General features: G+C 38.1%; 1 protein-coding gene across 2 annotated transcripts in view; it reads left to right on the top strand.

The window, feature by feature from the left end:
• The first annotated feature begins 4802 nt into the window (after positions 1–4802).
• LOC134651927 (potassium voltage-gated channel protein Shab) overlaps positions 4803–18650 on the top strand; it is an 84080-nt gene continuing 70232 nt past the window's right edge. The window contains exon 1 of one of the 2 annotated variants that reach the window (XM_063507042.1): positions 4803–5046. The gene's annotated coding sequence lies outside the window, so the exon portion shown is untranslated. The remainder of the gene's footprint in view (positions 5047–18650) is intronic. The other variant, XM_063507041.1, reaches the window with a different exon arrangement.

The following is an 18650-nucleotide window of genomic DNA, read 5'->3' as shown; positions in this document are numbered from 1 at the left end:
CTGTTCGTCGTATATTACAACGTTTTTGAATGTAATTGAAGTATAAAGGCTTAGGGTAGCCTCATAAATGCCTAGATAAGTTTATTTTGTGGATAAACCCTGCAGAAAACAGTTAACCGCCGTAAATCACAGAAACCGACAAATGCGAAAAGCTGTTACCAAAGAGTAAAGTAAGTATAGCTGTTACTTTCGCTTACTGACATTTTTGACAGATGGTGGCATAGATGCAATATGTATAACCGTAACAGACTACCGCACCGCACCGCGACCTTGGTGCGTCGCACCATCGCCGCACCATAAACAAAACAGTCCTACAGATATAGCTGGTCAACCAAATCTTGTCAGTAAAAAAAGGCGCGAAATTCAAATTTTCTATGGGACGATATCCCTCCACGCCTACATTTTTCAAATTTGCCGCCTTTTCTACTGTCAAGATCTGGTTGACCAAATTTTTACCGTGGACATGCCAATTTACACCAAATCAAATAATGACCCTAGGGCACTCAGAGGGTTTATTAACACATCGCTTATTATTACATTATTTTTGTAGACAAGCGTTGACATTTACTTTAAAAAGCTCGTATCCCGTAGCTTTGTGGTGTGTATAAGGCTCCTCCAAGGTATAAGGGTTCATTTAGACCAGCGGTTCTCAATCTTTTTTTTTTGACGGAACCCTTTTGGAAAGCGAAATACTTGGAACCCTACAATAAAACAATAGTTTTTAGAAGTGTATTTTTTTACGAGAACTCGCATGCGAGTGTCATTACATTACGGGTTTTGATCGGTCGGTTGAATTGGACGTAACCAACAGTCCGCAATGTAATGGCTCCTCTACACGATGGGCCAGCGCCGGCCACTCCAAGGGACGCAGCCATGCGGTAGAATGAGATAGCAATACCACTTGCTCCCTCTAACGCATAAATGCGTCCCTTGGAGTGGCTGGTGTTGGCCCATCGTGTAGAGGAGCCATAACTGAAATCGCATGCGAGTTCGCGCGCCGTCTAAATCAGCCCTTACTTTGCGAGACGAATTATTTTGTATGGTTAATATTTTTATTTTATTTCGAAGCTAAATCTATTTCAATGTACTTCTTAGGTCCTATGCGAGGTAACGGTGGGAACCGTTTAAATATTCGCCCGTGTTGGATTTAAACTAGTGATGTACCGACTATGGTTTTGGCCGACTAACCGACTAATCGGCGCTCGGATGGCCGATTAGTCGGCTAGTCGGCCAAGTTCATAATCGTTACTTCCCGATAAAGATTATATTCGTATGGTAACTGTAGTAACTTTATACAAGTTCGGATGCATTAGAAAAACATTTTTTTTGCTCCTTGCATCGTCGCGCTTTCAATATCAACTGAAAAATGTTCCGTGCTACTGCGACGATAAACCCACATAACTAGTAGTTCGCCCCGAACTGAGAACTCGCGGTTCGCCAAAAATATCAATTGAATGCAGTCGTCAAAGGATTGAAAACCGCGTACGATTTTTTTCAAGGTCTGTGGAGCCCTTAACTGATACTGTATCTGTGGTAAGCCGAAATATTTCCTGTCAAATGTCAAATACCTATATTATGTTTATTTTATTTTATTTTTATCTTGCTAACTATTTCAAAATGGTAAATTTAAAAACGATATTATAAAAGTGTAAGCCGAGCACTTTCATTTGATACCAAACTCGACCATACTTTCTTGCAAATAAAATGACCAGAATAGCAAGACACCTCACAAACAGCTTTTTGGCCTTCTAAGCTCTTCTAGCTCAATAACCCTTTGATCGAGCCTGCTCATAATTTAATGACTAAAATATAATGCCCTCGACTACACGTTTACCCAATTTCATTTAAATTACAACAAATTTACTTAAGTTATTGTGTATCAAACTATCTTCTGACAGTTCAGCTTAAAAACATCGAAATGCCGGGACGTGCCGCTAGCCAGCCGCGTGTTCAAAGTTGAATGTAAGAACTTCGCTTCGCTTCGCTCGCTCGTTCGATTACCTATACCTATTAGCAAGCGGCGCAAATATGCTGTCCTCGGCGAGGGCTACATATTTGCGCCGTTTGGCGTAGAGACTCTGGGACCGTGGGGGCCTAGCGCAAAAAGCTTTTTTAAGGAAATGTCCCAGCGTCTCATTGACACCTCAGGTGATCGGAGGGCTGGCAGCTACCTCGGACAGAGGATAAGCCTGGCCATCCAAAAAGGTAACGCTGCCAGCCTTCTGGGCACCATATCGCATGATGAAGGTGACCTGGGGAGCATTTTTTACTTATAAGTTTTGTTTAAGATTTGTTTTATTTTAGTTTTAATTTTAACGTTTAGTTTTTTTTCTCCATTGTGTTTGTAATTAATATGTACCATTACCTATACATGAATTTAATATGAACACAAGCTCATTTTGTATCCTAAATACGTATTTGAGTAAAACGGGCATGTAACATTTGATGAATATTGGCATATTATTTTATTTATCTCATGATTTCTGTAATTAACAATAGGCCGACTAATCGGCCTTTTTTGCCGACTAGTCGCCGACTAATCGCCGACTACAATTGTGGCCGATTAGTGGGCTTTCCCGACTAGTCGGTACATCCCTAATTTAAACACACTGTATGTGTTTACGGTCGGGGCCAAGTCGGGGCGTTCGGGACATGGTGGAGGTGCTGGGATTCAACCCAAAGTAATATTATAAAGTCAGGGAAACGATGAGAAGTATGAAACTTTTAAATGCGTTTTTTTTTGTAAAAAATAGTCCGTCCATTACGTTTTCATGTTCTCCAACATACAACGGGCGTTAAAAAAAAATTGCCTTTTGCGCTCGGCTTTTGTTTTGCTTTGAGATCAATTGTAATTCCGCTGCCGCAGAATTTTGATTAGTACCGTTACTAGAGTATAGCGTAATTATCATAATTATTTGTTCTGATTTAAATAAGCTTCAAATATTTTGTATAAGGGCTGCCACTTATTATACACTAGCTTTTGACCGCGACTTCGTCTGCGTGGAATTAGTAATTTGGGTAGTTTATTTTTACCGAATCTGCTTTTTATCGATTTCCCATATACCACCCCCCTTTTCACCCCCTTAAATGGTGATTTCTGGGATAAAAACTACTCGTCCTGTATGTCCTTCCCCGGGATTCAAACTATAGGTATCTCCATACCAAATTACAACTAAATCGGTTCAGCGGTTTAAGCGTGAAGAGGTAACAGACAGACAGACAGACACTTTCGCATTTATACTATTTATACTAGCTTTTGCCCGCGACTTCGTCTGCGTGGAATTAGCAATTTAGGTAGCTATTTATTTTATCCATTCTGCTTTTTGTTGATTCCCCATACAAACTTCCACCCCCCTTTTCACTCCCTTAAAGGGTGATTTCTGGGATAAAAACTACCCTTTGTCCTTCCCCGGGACTCAAACTTTCTCTATACCTACCAAATTTTAACTAAATGTGCAACAGCGCCGGGGCGCGGGCGGTGCTGGACAGTTCCTATCAACAAAGTTTGTTATGCAGTTGTTGTTCATTCCCCACTAGAAAAAATTTCACCCGTTTAAGGGATGATTTCTGGGATAAAAACTATCCTATGTTTCCTCGGTACTCAAACAATCTCTATGCCAATTTTCATCTAAATCGGTTCAGCGGTTTAAGCGTGAAGAGGTAACAGACAGACAGACAGACAGACTTCCTTTTATAATATTATTAAGTAATTAAGTATTAAGTAAGTATGGAAGTATGGATATAGACTTTGCTATTAAAATAAAGAAGGTACTATATGAGATCCTGTACTGTACCTATACATGTGCTTTGCATCGTAATTTGATCTCGAGAAAGCACAGGACCGAGACCTCTTTCTACGGAGCTACTCGATCAGTATAAGGTCAGTGACTATTGTTTTAATAGGCCGGGGCTAGATGAAAAGTTATTGTTAATGCTACCAGTCGATCCAGTTTGTTTTGAGGATCAAATGTCTATGTTACCGTTTAAACCCGGTTTGAGTGAAAACGCGTTTTTCCTAGTTAAAACTAGTTTTAAGTATCGCCTACGTGGAAACGTGTTTTCACAAATTAAAACTAGTTCCCGTAAGGCCTCGAGAAAACGCGTTTTCAGGTAAAATGGGGGTTTCCGGTAACTTTTATATGGAACTGGAATGGAACTTATTGCATTAAAGCAATACAAAATACAGAAACGACAGTAAGTCTGACAATCGAGCGAGAGAAAGACTAATGAAATGAGGACTAATGAACTAATGAACTCAGGCCCGCGTAATAAGCCCGCCCCACGCGGCCGGAGCGCCGCGTAAAGGATGACTCACGTTAGACCGGGCCGTGTCCGGGCCCGAGCTTCCGGCGCTTCGTTCTCTATGGAAATCATCACGTGATCACCTGTCATATGTCATAGAAAAGTAAGCGCCAGAAGCTCCGGCCCGGACACGGCCCGGTCTAACGTGAATCATCCTTAATGCCGCGTGGGGCGCTCCGGCCGCGTGGCGCACTGGCCGCCAGCTGCAGCAGTGGCAGTTTTCACGGCAGCTTGTGGACTTTATTGCTAAGTCAATAAGGGTCATAATGGATGATTTTACTTTATGCGCTAGAGCATAAAAAGTAACTAAATGTCGTTTTAACTTACTTAAACGCCAACTTTACGAGCATGAGAAGGAAAAATTCTAATACTTGTATACCATGACAAGAAGTAGTGACCGGTAGACCTCGGTAGGTGACAGAAAGTTATGCGAAGCAACAAAAGAAAGTTATGTGCTTTGCGCAGAGAAAGCTCTGGGCGGGCGGCGCGGGGCGGGCGAGCGGGCGCAAATAGTCGGCGCGGCGCAGTCGGACTCAGCCCCGCGGCGGACCAGCCGCGCGCGACTCCCGCGACACGACCGACCACCCGCACCAGTGCGCGCGTTACCCCACACCTTCCGTGCTAGTGCTGTGACCCAGTGACTGTGAACAAACCGAACCTGACCACCGAGCCTCCACCCAGTGCCCTCATCCTCTTCAGCCACGGCGCAGGCTCGCCACGAGCGACATCAAGGTTATAAGGAAGGTAAACAACGAGCTTTTATTCATAATTTTATACATATATATACCTAATGGTACTTATTAATTTATAATTCAACATCGATTTGTAGCTAGGACTTAATATTACATGACAGCGCTAAAATTATAAAATATTCGGAATGATTGGTCGTAAAATTAATCAATAAGTATACCTAACGATTAAGCTCTTCAAAATGTTCACTACAGTCAAAACAGTCAGCTACAGCTCGTTATAGCCTTAATTAGAGCAATAAAAATGTCTACGCAATTTACACGTGTAGCTATAAATTGTCTTAAATCAACACTCGTACAGACACTTGCGAGGCATTAACTTTTGTTTGCGCCAATGGTATGTGGGTGCATGACACACAGTGACCCATTTTCGCAAGATCGAGATTCGACAACTGAACGTTTGGCAATAAGTCCGAGAGCGGGACACTTCACGGTTGTTCTCGCTTTCTTTGATGATTGTATTTTAAGAATATTTGGAATGGAAGCTTCGCATGTCTGACCATCGCGTTAATGTTTTAAATTAGAGGTATTGATCGGAAAGTTCAATGCAACAGAGCTTTTTAAACTCACGTCTGTTATTACAATAAATATTTATTTAATATTATTAAGTATCAAAGTAATGGTTTTAATGAACGCTGTTATGATCATAGATTTCCATTCTCGATATCTTTTCCATAAAAAATCACCAGGAAGGGGGGAAGAAAAACACGGAAGGGAAAGGCCAATTATTATTAACATTACAGAGCAGAATAAATATAAAGTTAAAGACATCAAAGACATTGTAGGGGATCATGGAGCCAATAGGTTAAACCGCTCATGATCTCCGTTAATATTTTATTTGACTCCGTTCGATTTTTTTATTAGGTATTATAAATATAATATTATACACACATTGAGCCAGTGAAGTGAATACATAGCAGAAAATATCTGTTCAACCCGCAAAGCGCAGCTCCCGACCGATCTGCAAATACTGTCCAGCAAATAGTGCGACCCAGAGCGCACCGCACCCGGCTGTTTACTTACCCCTTGTCTAGTCTACTCCTTGCCAATTAAGCCTGCGTGCCTCTTGGTTCGACTATATTAACTTACTTAAGTAATACTTATAGTTGGCTATTGTTTACTGTTTGACAGCCTAATTATAATAACCAGCTAATTCCTATGTCACGTCTATATTGCTGGGCATTAAAATTGACAGTGGCAAATATCGGGGCGGTGTCAAGCAAGGGGACATTTCCATCAAGTTACTAACATAAACTTATAGTGTTTTACATAATTAGCGACTTACTCTTATTCTTTAATCTTAAACGGTTCTATCATGTCGAGAAAATTAATGAATTTCTAATCGGGTTTTTGATTTAATTTGGCGCAGAATGTGGCGGAATTGAGCACGTTTCTGTAAAAATTAACTTAATATTGGATTAGTACCTACTGAAATGTAACTAGTTTACTGCATACTGTGTATGTAGTTTAGTAATGTAAGTCTGACCTGTAATTTATATTATCAATAAAATATGAGTATGAGTATATGTTGTTTCGGTATTGGTACAGTTACTATCAACAGTAGCAGATATCATAGGAGACCGATTCAGATTTTACAATTTGTCACGGCTCGAACTGGTTTTGATACGACCGTGACGATCATCTTGGTGATTGGCGCGCATAAATATCACGCACAACTTTCACTTATATTTCGCATGCAGCGTGAGTGATCTTCAAGGTCGTATCAAAACCGTAACAAGTTGAAACCTGAATCGATCTTCTGCAGAGAAAAACAGCCGGACATACAAATAATTTTTGTCCAAGCTGAAACGGGAATTTCGCTTCACTCGGTTAATATATTTAAACCATAAATACTTATTTTTATTTTGTACATATTCAAGTACAAAATAAAAATGTCTGATGAATTCCATTTGTTATAATACAAACTAAGCAACGCTCGAGCGAGACTTAAGTTGAAGTGGAGTGTCGTAGCAGTAGCAGCGTAGCCATATCGTAGCACGGGCGTAGACCTGCTACGGGAAATTTATTATTAGGTAACGCATTGGGAGGTTTTGGGCCCGATTCGGATTTTGTAATAGACATCTATTAGATATCTTTTAGACATCGCCAAGATACGATAACGATATGTTTAAGATTCTATTCTATTATTTAGTATAATGAATTTTGCAATGTATTCTCAAATTATGTTATGACAAGTTTAGTATTATTTGTAAATAGTCACCGTTAATTAGTATTTAGTATTAAGATTATTGCCATGCCCTAACAGGGTACCATGTACCGACTTTATAATGTTGTAATACCATCCTATGTAAACATGAACATGGACGCAATAAAGATATTATGAATTATGAATTATGAATTAAGATCTAACCTGTCAAATTTGACATTTCCGCGATTCTGGAGATACTCTTGAACGATTTCCACAAGATATTACTTAGAGATCTAATTCACATCTAATAGATATCTAACACGATCTATCGTAAAAGTGACATCGGTTGCCCGAATTGCGCTGCAAAAGAGAACTAGTTGAAATCTAAACTATAACGTATCTAGAATGGATCTAGTACGTGTCGTCTCTTGTGAATATCTTGAAGTTCGAATACGGCAGTTTGTTTCTACATTCTGCAGCGTAATTCAATTAGATTACATTGGTTATATGCTGTTCATTATATTTAAATTGTAATTAATAAACTTCATTTCATTTGTGTTGTTTTTGGTACTAGTATAGGTGACTTTGTACGAAGTCATTGACTTATGAATTGTACTTTGAAGTTTCAAATAATGATAGAGCATTCTGATGCCTGTTTCGTTAGATTAAAGTTAGAACGAAAATTCCTTATTCTGATAGCGCCGGATTCCAAAAAACATATAAGCACAATTAATATGAATGGAAATGGATGTAATTAACTAATATTTAGGTACCTATATTAATGTCACTTTTGAGCTTTATCGGTCCTGACCAACTAATTTTAATTGCTTAACTAATACTTTTACTTTCTTAATTTACTAAAAAAAACGTAACGAATTCGAAGGATTAGTGTTGCGGAATTATGATTAGGCGTATAAGCATATTAGTTTAGTGTTCTCACTACTTGTTTCGTTATAGGTAAATACATATATATATGAAATGTATGCCGCATTTCTTTACTTTTGAGGTAGGATATTTTTTTTAAATTGCTGTTCATATTTAGGTATAGTATATATGTAATACATACCTATACTTGTACGTACAAAAGTCAAGGGTCTAATACGTTAGGTACATAGTCAAGAGCATTGAAAGCGAAACCGGTTTATTTTTATTACTTATGTATGTGTGGTACAGACCGTATCGTCCGTTTTATGATGCCTGTATATGATGAACTCTAACTGATGATAGGTAGTTATTGGGGTAATACAGCCGATCCCAGTATAGGTAGTAGTCATTCAGGAAAATTCACCTCAATTAAAGAAATACATGCAATTAGTTGAAATCGCCAGGGTTAATAAGCAACAACAAAATTTTGTAGCTAATTCCCATGACGAAATTAGCAATAAAATGATCATTTCTACTGATAGGTACGAGCGCGCGAATCAACACTTTGCAAAGTGGATTCACCTTGTTTTATGAATAGTTTTTCTGTGAAGGCGTGGGCTCAGCGAGCGCATTCATGTTATTATTTGCCAACTCCTCACTTTGAGCTTCACACGCCACAGGTGACTAGTTATAATTCACGAAACATCCCACCCATTTGTGAGCTTGTCACTGTAAACATGGTGACCTACGGATCCATAAAAACTATGCATAATCGGAGGTCTGACATATTATGGTTTGCCCTGTAACGATAGGCTCAGGAAGCATTGTAAATATCAGCACTGAGTGATGTGCATAACCGTCTTGTCACGACGACAAAACTTTCAGTAACTTAGTCTATCCTTTTATATTCGCGAGTTATATATAGTTGGCAACTACGTTTCAACATAGTTGGCAACTTTTGCATTGGACGGTCGCATTTAGATTTAAACGAATCAAAAACGTAAGTTTGAGTAAATATCCGGAGGTGGCTACAGCGTAATATATTATATTATTATTTGATTTTGATTTAACCTTTGTTTAAATTATACACCAGTGAAATTCAAAACATACTTAGTGCCCATATGCGTCATTCATCCAATAAAAAATTCAAATCGCTCCAACATTCGACCTAATTTTAAAACAATGGAATTAACGATCGTAATTTGTTTTGTTGTTTGTTTATTGACCTATTTAAATAAGTGCATTAATCGCACTAACAGTGTAAGAATTCACTAATGAATTATGACCAAAAATTAGGTGACAACACGATTTATTCATAGTATTAGAGTAGGTAATCTAAGTAGGATACCTGCTAAGACGCCAACTGATGCGCTCGATTACAGTGTAAGGTTTGAGGTACAATGGCGCATACGCAACCCGTAATACGGTGACATGAATGTTTTATATATTATATATGGCATGCTTATCCGCTGGGCAAAATATATAGGAATAAGTATAAGGGAAAAGTTTGCCTTTGTATAGTCACGCTCCGTGATTGTTACGTCATTTAGGGTTCTAGCTAAATTGGATATTCCATAGCGTAACTAGCGTAAGTATGGAACTGTACCCCGTGTGGTGCCTGTACAAATGATGTGTTTTTTTCCTGTTTTATGTTTTTTTTGTACAATAAAGTGTTTTCCTACTTTACTACTACTAAACACTTCAGTGTGTGTCAAATACGGCCTCTGTTAAAAGTGTCCCAGCTTTCATACGTATAGGTATTTTAATGAGAATGCATCTAAATGTAGCTCTTAAGTGTGTCAGAAGCACACGTCTGCATCGATCGAAGCAAGTTACATATTACAGGCATATTGATCCAACGTCTTTGACCGTCTACGTCTTACGGGCTGCCGCGGCTGCTATCTATTATTGATTGCTTTTATGTTCTAAGGCAGCGGTTCTCAATCTTTTTTTTTGACGGAACCCTTTTGGAAAGCGAAATACTTGATGGAACCCTACAATAAAACAATAGTTTTTAGAAGTGTATTTTTTTATTAATAAGAATAATAAGCATAATAGTTATGCTTATTTTATTATTCTGTATTATTCTAAATTCTTGCGGAACCCCTGCAGGGGTGTCGCGGAACCCTAGGGTTCCGCGGAACACACTTTGAGAATGGCTGTTCCAAGGAATCTAAGGTAAGTAAGTACCGTAAAATGGGGTGAGTAGGGGCAAAACTGACATTCAAACCTCGATAACATTTTATTTTTACACATGCAAACTGAATGGTGTATATAATAAGTGTTCCGGACGTTTGTATTTTAGTTTTTATTTTATTTTTATTTAAATCCCATCTCACCCCGAAGTCCCTCGTAATTGGGGTGAGATGGAATTTCATACAAAGGTGATTTTGGAAGATTGTTGGATCGATTTTTGATTATTATGAGTATTACTATAGCACCATTTTAAATAGGAATACCTACATTATTTTTGTAGCAGTAGCCTTAAAATCCCATCTCACCCCCCTTTCATGTCTTCTCTCCCCATTCATAACCCAATTCTCCCTGCGAACCCTACTCACCCCATTTTACGGTACCTAGCGGTGAAAGTGGGTGTTTGTAGCATCCGTGCCAAGTGTTATGGGGAAATATTAATGAAGTAACAATTTTCACGGCGTCTGCTAGTAATAATTAATGAATATACCGGGAACCGGGAACTATAAAAATGGGCACTAGTTGATAATTTATATGTACCTATAATTAGGTATATAATTTACCTATTTCATTATTCTGACAAAAAAACGGAATACCTATTGGATCTTCGAAGGTAGATTCTTATTTATAGACTTTCAAAATGTTTAGGATTCTCTTTTTTTTCTTGGTAAGTATACAAATACAGTTTAAAATATGTCTCACGAAAGTTTAATATCGAAGTACTTATACAAATGTTTATAAATATTATAGTAAGTCGTTTTCGTTAGGTAGGACTTATAAATCTTATAATGTGCAAAAAGCTTATTTTCTACCAAACGTTGGATTTATTACGCCTACAATCCTACATTCGCCAGAAAATTCTTTCCGTATACTTACTTCGAAATATCTTTCTTACACAATACGAGTAGTGTACCTACTAAGCTGGCGCTTATTGCGAAATCCGTTTCTGTACCTAACGTTGAAGATCGCAATGCTTCAAGAGAGGAAAGTTTCGAGTTGCTGGGGATATGAGTTCTATTTTCCCGAGTAAAATTAATCTGAAACGGTTACCGAGGCGAGTTCCGGCGCCAGCCCGCTCGAGTGGAGCAAGGAAGTTTGATATATCAAATATACAGGTAAAAACCTATAAACCAGGGATACCTGAGCTTCTTCTTCAACCTAGCGTTTTCCCGGCCTAGCGCCAGGGTCCGCTTTCCTGCTCAGTCTTCTCCACTTTGCCCGGTCTTCGGCATCCTCAGGTGTGAGATTGTTCTCTCCCATGTCCGTTATCACGACGTCCAGCTAGCGCTTCTAGGGATACCTATTTAGAAATAATGTTAATGTTAAGGATGTGAGAAACGTGACTTTAAAAATGCGCGAAATAACGTGTTTTAGATATTAATAGAATATGCGGAACTTCTTAAATATGCGGTCCTAAATAAAGGAAAATAAATCCGTTGTAAAGTGAAGGATTTCAGTAAAAATAGTAATCCATACACATAATTCAGAATTGTTGAAGTGTGTGTGACACTTCATGTAATACAATACAAAGATCGAATCGAATGCAAATATCATCCCTATTATAAGAAGAATACCTATTTTATGCAATATTGGGCAACCTTATTTCGAATAAGAATGTAATATTGTGACTAGAAATGGCTGTTTTCTAAAATAACATTAAAAATGGTTGTTTAGACAGCGAGATCCGGCGCGACGCGAGATGTGCCCCGCGCGGGGTTGGCCGGCAGCCAGCTGGCGATGGCGCCAACCCTGCACCCCTCCCCAGATATATTGAAAGCCTTCTTATCTTAATCCTATTACCTATTGCAATGTTATTCAGTTACGAATGTAGGAATTGGTAAAATGCTCGGGTTTTACCCATTTTGCCATTTGGGGTTGGGCTAAAGAGCCTAAAGATGAATTGTGTCGTAGCGTAATTTAAATAGATTTGTATTAGGTACGCTTCTAAATAAGTAGGTAGGTACGTCTTATGTAAAGTTATTCATAAACACAATCCGAGTAACTAAGTAAACCGATTAAAAAAGTCGCAGCGGGCTCAAAATGAACTGTCACATACTATGTATAGTTGGTGAAATACTGCCCCATCAACAAGCATTTATGGTTGTGTTTCGTTTTGCGATGTCAGACAAAAACGAGCGCTGACCACGGAGCCAAAAATTCAATCAAAGTAAAAAAGTAAATCAAATTAAATTTTGGATGTTGTGGAAAACAATTTAGTGTGATCTGATCACTTATACTCCGTACGTATCTATTTTGTCCACGCTCGGGTGCGCGTGCGGCAACATTGGCAGTGTTCCACCCTGTGCGCTGACCCGACTCTGCCGCTGCAGGGTCACCGAATATAGGAAAAGTTCTGAAATATTCAGGTTTTTTAGATGGTCAAACAATTCCAAATATAAATTTCAATCACAACACGAGACGCGGAACAAGAGAGGGAGGCCTTTGCTCAGCAGTGGGACACAACAGGCTAACAAAAAAACATTTTTTTGAACAGTCAAAAAAGGTGACGCTTTTAAAACTATACAATGAATTGAGAAGATCGGAAATCCTGCAAGCGGAATTTTAAATAATTTTTTCTACTCCAGCACTTAAATGTGTCAATTAAATGACTGACAGTGATATCTAAAGCAATGTCATTTGAATGATTTGTCTATAGGCTCATAAGATGACTTTTTTTTTTTTTTTTTTTTTTTTTTTGCTGCAGCTGTCATAGAAAAAGTAATGTATGCAACAGCTCATAATTGGTTCTTAAAATTCTCGGGTCTTTTTTTACAAAACTCGACTACGTCTCGTTTTGTAACTTCGACCCTTGAATTTTAAGAACCCTTATTATATCACTGTTGCATAAACTACTATTGTGGTAATAATATTATATCCGCTCTCTCTGAAAGTGTCTTGAGACGCTTCTCGTACAATTAGCCTGGTTATTACTTAAATTAATTTGTTAATGTTTTTCTATTCCTACTATAATCCTCAATTACATTGTTACAAGACATCTACATGGTAGGTAGCTCTTCAGTTGCCAAAAACATTGTTTTTTTCTCTCTCAAGACTATATTTTTCAATTTATTTACGTAAATTCATATCTCTTTTTGCCAAGGCTACCTTTGCTACGCTCAACGTGGCTCGACCTTACCTGTTATTTTCCTTTGTCGACATACCCAGGGCCGGATTAACCCTAAAGCAGAGTAGGCAACTGCCTATGGGCCCCGCCTCGGCTAGGGGGCCCCGCCTCGGTTAGGGGGCCCCGGCGGCCCCGCGCGCGCCAAAAAAATTGTGTTTCATATGGCCAAAATTCATAAATATTTTTTTATGGTACCTACTTATACCTTATGTCCAATATCAGTTTCTCAGACACACAATCATCAAATGATTATGTAAATTATTTTATTTTATAGCTTTTAAAGTCTGTAAATCGAGCTCGTATTTCAGGCTCCCGAGGGCCTAAAACCTCATTAATGAAACTTCGGCCCTCCGGGTAACTTTTGTATGACACATATATTATTGTTGAGTAACATTTGATGGTTGGTTCGTATCAGAGCGCTGCTTTCTTACAGTTCGACCTTCGGCGTCGCTTTTTAACAAATATAAACATTGATTTCAGAAGCTCGGCCTTTTGCCTCGCATGAAAGCTCACCTCGCTGGTTATAAGTACGCTTCGGGCTTGTTAAATATGTGGAGATTGCTGAGCTCGACCTTCAGCCTCATTTTTTACCTCAATTTTTGGTTCGTCTACCAAATCTCTTCTTCAGCTTAGCCTTTGGCCTCGCTGCGCCAAGCTCGGCCTGCGGTCTCGCTTTTTAATACAATGGACATTGGTTTGCGTCTGTGCTCTAGCTGAGCTTATCCTGAAGCACGGCTTTGACCTCGCATGAAAGCTCGCCTCACTGGGTAACTTCGGATTTTTAGGCTTTTTTAACACGCTTTCACAATTTTTTCACAAAAAAATTCGCGCTCGCTGCGCTCGCGATTTTTATTGTTTTTCCGATTTACCCAGTACTTACATGCTAGTTCGACTGGTTAATGAATAATCATTTAAACACATGTAAAATATTTATTATTAGGTTAATTTTAATCATGTGGCTCGTATGGTCGGACAATCGCTGTTCAGCCTCGCAAAATATTTAACTACTTATTGAGAAAAAAAGAGCTCTCCTCACACTGGACGCAAGGAGGAATCGGCAAAAACTAATATAAAAAACCTTTATGTCCACGCAAGAGCGAAAAAGACATCGTTCAGCATGTTCGGATCGGCTCAACCGACACCTGAAGGTTGAAATTAAAACCGCAAACCGCAAACTTACTTCCCTGTACTGATCAACTGAACTTATGTATGCAGAATTAACTGTAAGGGGGCCCCGAGCATTGCACTGCCTAGGGGCCCCGATATGCTTAATCCGGCCCTGGACATACCCAGGAAATATTTAACGACTGGGAAGTGGGAACCCTAGCTCCGCCCGGCGCCCGCATTACCGCTGTAATTGGAATAAAATTCTCTCCGTAAAAATAAACAGATTTCATACTTCTGCTAGTGATTTTCCCGAGAATTACTAAGAAACGTAAAATATGTCAATAATTTGTTTAAACTACCAAAGGATTGTCTTATTTCAAACAGTATAGACAGAGATAATCATACTATTTTTGACTTACACTAGTAGGTACTAATAGTTAGCACCCAAAAGAAAAGGATGAGTAGGAAGGAAAACTGACTGACAAATTGGTTTGACCAACTATAAATAACAATACGTCGCCTTATATTCATGTGTGAGTATTCTGCGCAACTATGCCACACAGCGTTAAAAGAGACAGTTAAGCCTAGTTCCATCACAACACGTGTCGGTAAAAATTAATAAAGATAAAAAATATAAATATTTAAATCATGACGGAAAAACTCAAACGTTTTAAAACTACCCCAGAACGGCACCAATTAATTTCTGTGCAACTGCCAACCTCTTGCCCCGGGACTATCGATCGGAAGTTCATCTAGTGTTCTGGATTCAGCCAGCCAGGGCTCGCGTACAGCGCAGTGTGTGAATAATTGATGTAAGACGAGAATCCTGTCTAGAATATATGTATACGTAGAGGTCAGTTCTACGTCATAGAGGTAGTTTTAGGCCGCAAAAATATGTGACACGCTCTTATGGCTCTACAAATTAGATCGTGTCAGATATTTTTGCGGCCTTCGTTGTGTAACATATTATTGCAGGTGACGGTAAAGATGAATTTAGAAGTGGGCCACCAATGTACTCTGTTTCTGACAGCTAGAGATATTGGAAATCTTGTGGAACATCACAAGTCATTGAAAAGTGAGAATATGTCAATTTTTTAAGTGAAAACTTCTTTAGCGGCGCTGGGCACTTTTTGAGGTGGGGAAAAAATGATACTCGAGACAGCGTAAGGCGATCACGTGACCGTAAGATTTAGATGGCATTTAAATCAATAAAGAAAAACTAAATGACATTACATGAAAAAGGTTCTAATCTTGTACAGGCTGAAATACGAGGATCTCACTGTTACATTCTAACTTTTATTTATATCACTCAAATATAATTCAATAAAGCTACATCTTGATGAAATCGCTAATAAAATTGAATTCTAGTACTGGTGAATAAAACTCAAAATATCATGACAAAATATATTTAGATGCGAGGTAACTTTACAATTTCTATTCGAATTTTAAACAATTAACGCTACAAATTTGAATTTCGAATTTTAAACAAGCTCACTGACCAGCAATTTCGGAACTAAAGTTTTTCAATAGAAAGGAGGATGGGTCAATTATACATAGTGCAGACATTTTGGACTAGTCATTGAGTTTTCACTTTTGTCGGCACTCCCGGAGTGCAACCCGTTGTTTTTTTTCTTCACACTACACCATACATCATTTAGCAGGATTGAAGGACAAAATTTATTTTAATCCGATTAATGCAAAATTTTAATCAATGAAAACAATTATGAAAATTGCAACACTAATTGCAAGAAATAAAATGCTTCTTTATTTTATTTTATCGAGTAGGTTGTGCTTTCGTTTAGCTTTACCAAATCGTTACTCGGTCAATGGACATATTCCACCGACTGTTTGTGGTTTCTGCGCAATAATTACCTCAACTTACCTAAGTATCATGTATTCATAGCACACTCATTAAACGGTACAAAGGTAACACGTAAGCAAAATAAAATTAGCATATTATGTACAAATTTATTCACACAGCGGTTTTGGCAAATGTGCTTGTTCTATTACATAAAAGCACTTCATTAGCAGCGGTTATAGTAGTTTATGCAACAGTGATATAATAAGGGTTCTTAAAATTCAAGGGTCGAAGTTACAAAACGAGACGTAGTCGAGTTTTGTAAAAAAAGACCCGAGAATTTTAAGAACCAATTATGAGCTGTTGCATACATTACTTTTTCTATGACAGCTGCAGCAAAAAAATAAAAAAAAAAAATAAAAAATATATATATAAAAATATATATATATATATATATAATATATATATATATATATATTATTAAAAAAAAGAGTTATTATTAAAAAAAAAAGAGTTATTATTAAAAAAAAAGAGTTATTATTTAAAAAAAAATGAGTTATTATTTAAAAAAAAAAAGAGTTATTATTTAAAAAAAAAAGAGTTATTATTGTAAATGAAAACATACCTCTTTCAATCAAGATGATCGGAACTTGTATCTTTAAAAAAAATAAAGCAGTTGTATTATACTCATAAGATAACTGCTAGCAGTCATCTTATGAGCCTATAGACAAATCATTCAAATGACATTGCTTTAGATATCACTGTCAGTCATTTAATTGACACATTTAAGTGCTGGAGTAGAAAAAGTTATATTTGGGCGGTGGCCGTAAACGCCACTGATGGGGAAAATGGCACGGCATACGGGTCAAGGTACTGTACTCATTGTTGATGTATACCTACTATTGTATCAGAAACGCGAACTGTAGGTATATTAATACAGTAAAGGCCATATTGTATATAATCTTAAAAAAAAGTTTTAAGCATTTGAGCACGCGCGGAAACAAAAAAAGGACATTTAGCAAATATTATCATTGTACTCTACCTATAAAAAAAAACCGGCCAAGTGCGAGTCGGACTCGCGCACGGAGGGTTCCGCACCATCAACAAAAAATAGAGCAAAACAAACAAAAAAAACAAGCAAAATAACGGTCACCCATCCAAGTACTGACCCCGCCCGACGTTGCTTAACTTCGGTCAAAAATCACGTTTGTTGTATGGGAGCCCCACTTAAATCTTTATTTTATTCTGTTTTTAGTATTTGTTGTTATAGCGGCAACAGAAATACATCATCTGTGAAAATTTCAACTATCTAGCTATCACGGTTCGTGAGATACAGCCTGGTGACAGACGGACGGACGGACGGACGGACGGACGGACAGCGGAGACTTAGTAATAGGGTCAAAATGCAACTTCAGCCTTTCCTCGTAATACATGATGATGAATTTCGCAAGTAGAGCAAAAAAATTAAACTTTGGGTTAGAGATAAAAGTTAAAACATATTTCTGTAAAAAAAAGTACTTACAGGCAGCTAAAGTGGACTTGCCCTTGCCCCTCTCTATACCCACGTTCCTCGGCGTTCACTGTTCATTGATGAATGAAACCATCTCCGTTAATTAGCGAAGCGTTTACTAATTAAGGCTTGAGAGCCAGGAGCTATTAGTGTGATAAAGGTATGGTAGGCTAAGCTAATTGACTTGAACCAGAAAGAAATGGCCAGTTTATGTGCTGAGAACGATTAATTTGCATGTTAGGTATATTACTAACATAAATTACGCATTACAAATGTAGGTATAGGTACTCAAAATAATTAAAAACAAATCATTTTCATTTCATATAATATATTCATATATACACATTTTTATTGCTTTTATGTGTCTGATTTGAAAGCCTTTTGTTGTTACTTGATGTTTAGTTTTAAAGTATAATAATCATTATTACTTTGACAATTGTAAAAAAAGAAAGTATGAAAGAAAGTATAAGGGGTTTAACCTTTAGATTAAGTAGATTCTAATTTAATAAGAGGTAAACGCATCAGAACATGATTATACCTAGCCAATAGTAATTCTAGCGCTCTCAGATTTTAAGCCCAGACCGCGTAGCTAACGTGCCAATCGCTTACGCTCCGTAGCGATCGAAACGCAATTGTCACTGTCGCACTAATATGGAAGAATGATAGAGAGACACAAAGCGATTCGATGGCAAAGCGCAAGCGATCGTCACCTTGGCTAGGCCACCAGGAAGGCACGGCCACCTGTTTTTTGACGTGGAGAATGTAGTGCGGTACGGATATTGATCGTGCGGCGGCGAGAACAAAGGGCGGTCCTTGCAGCCCTGCGGTGGAATAATCGTACCCACCGCTTGTCA

The sequence above is a fragment of the Cydia amplana genome, chromosome 11, assembly GCF_948474715.1.
Source record: "Cydia amplana chromosome 11, ilCydAmpl1.1, whole genome shotgun sequence".
NCBI classification, from domain to species: Eukaryota; Metazoa; Arthropoda; class Insecta; order Lepidoptera; family Tortricidae; genus Cydia; species Cydia amplana.
This window is presented reverse-complemented; position numbering and strand designations above follow the sequence as displayed.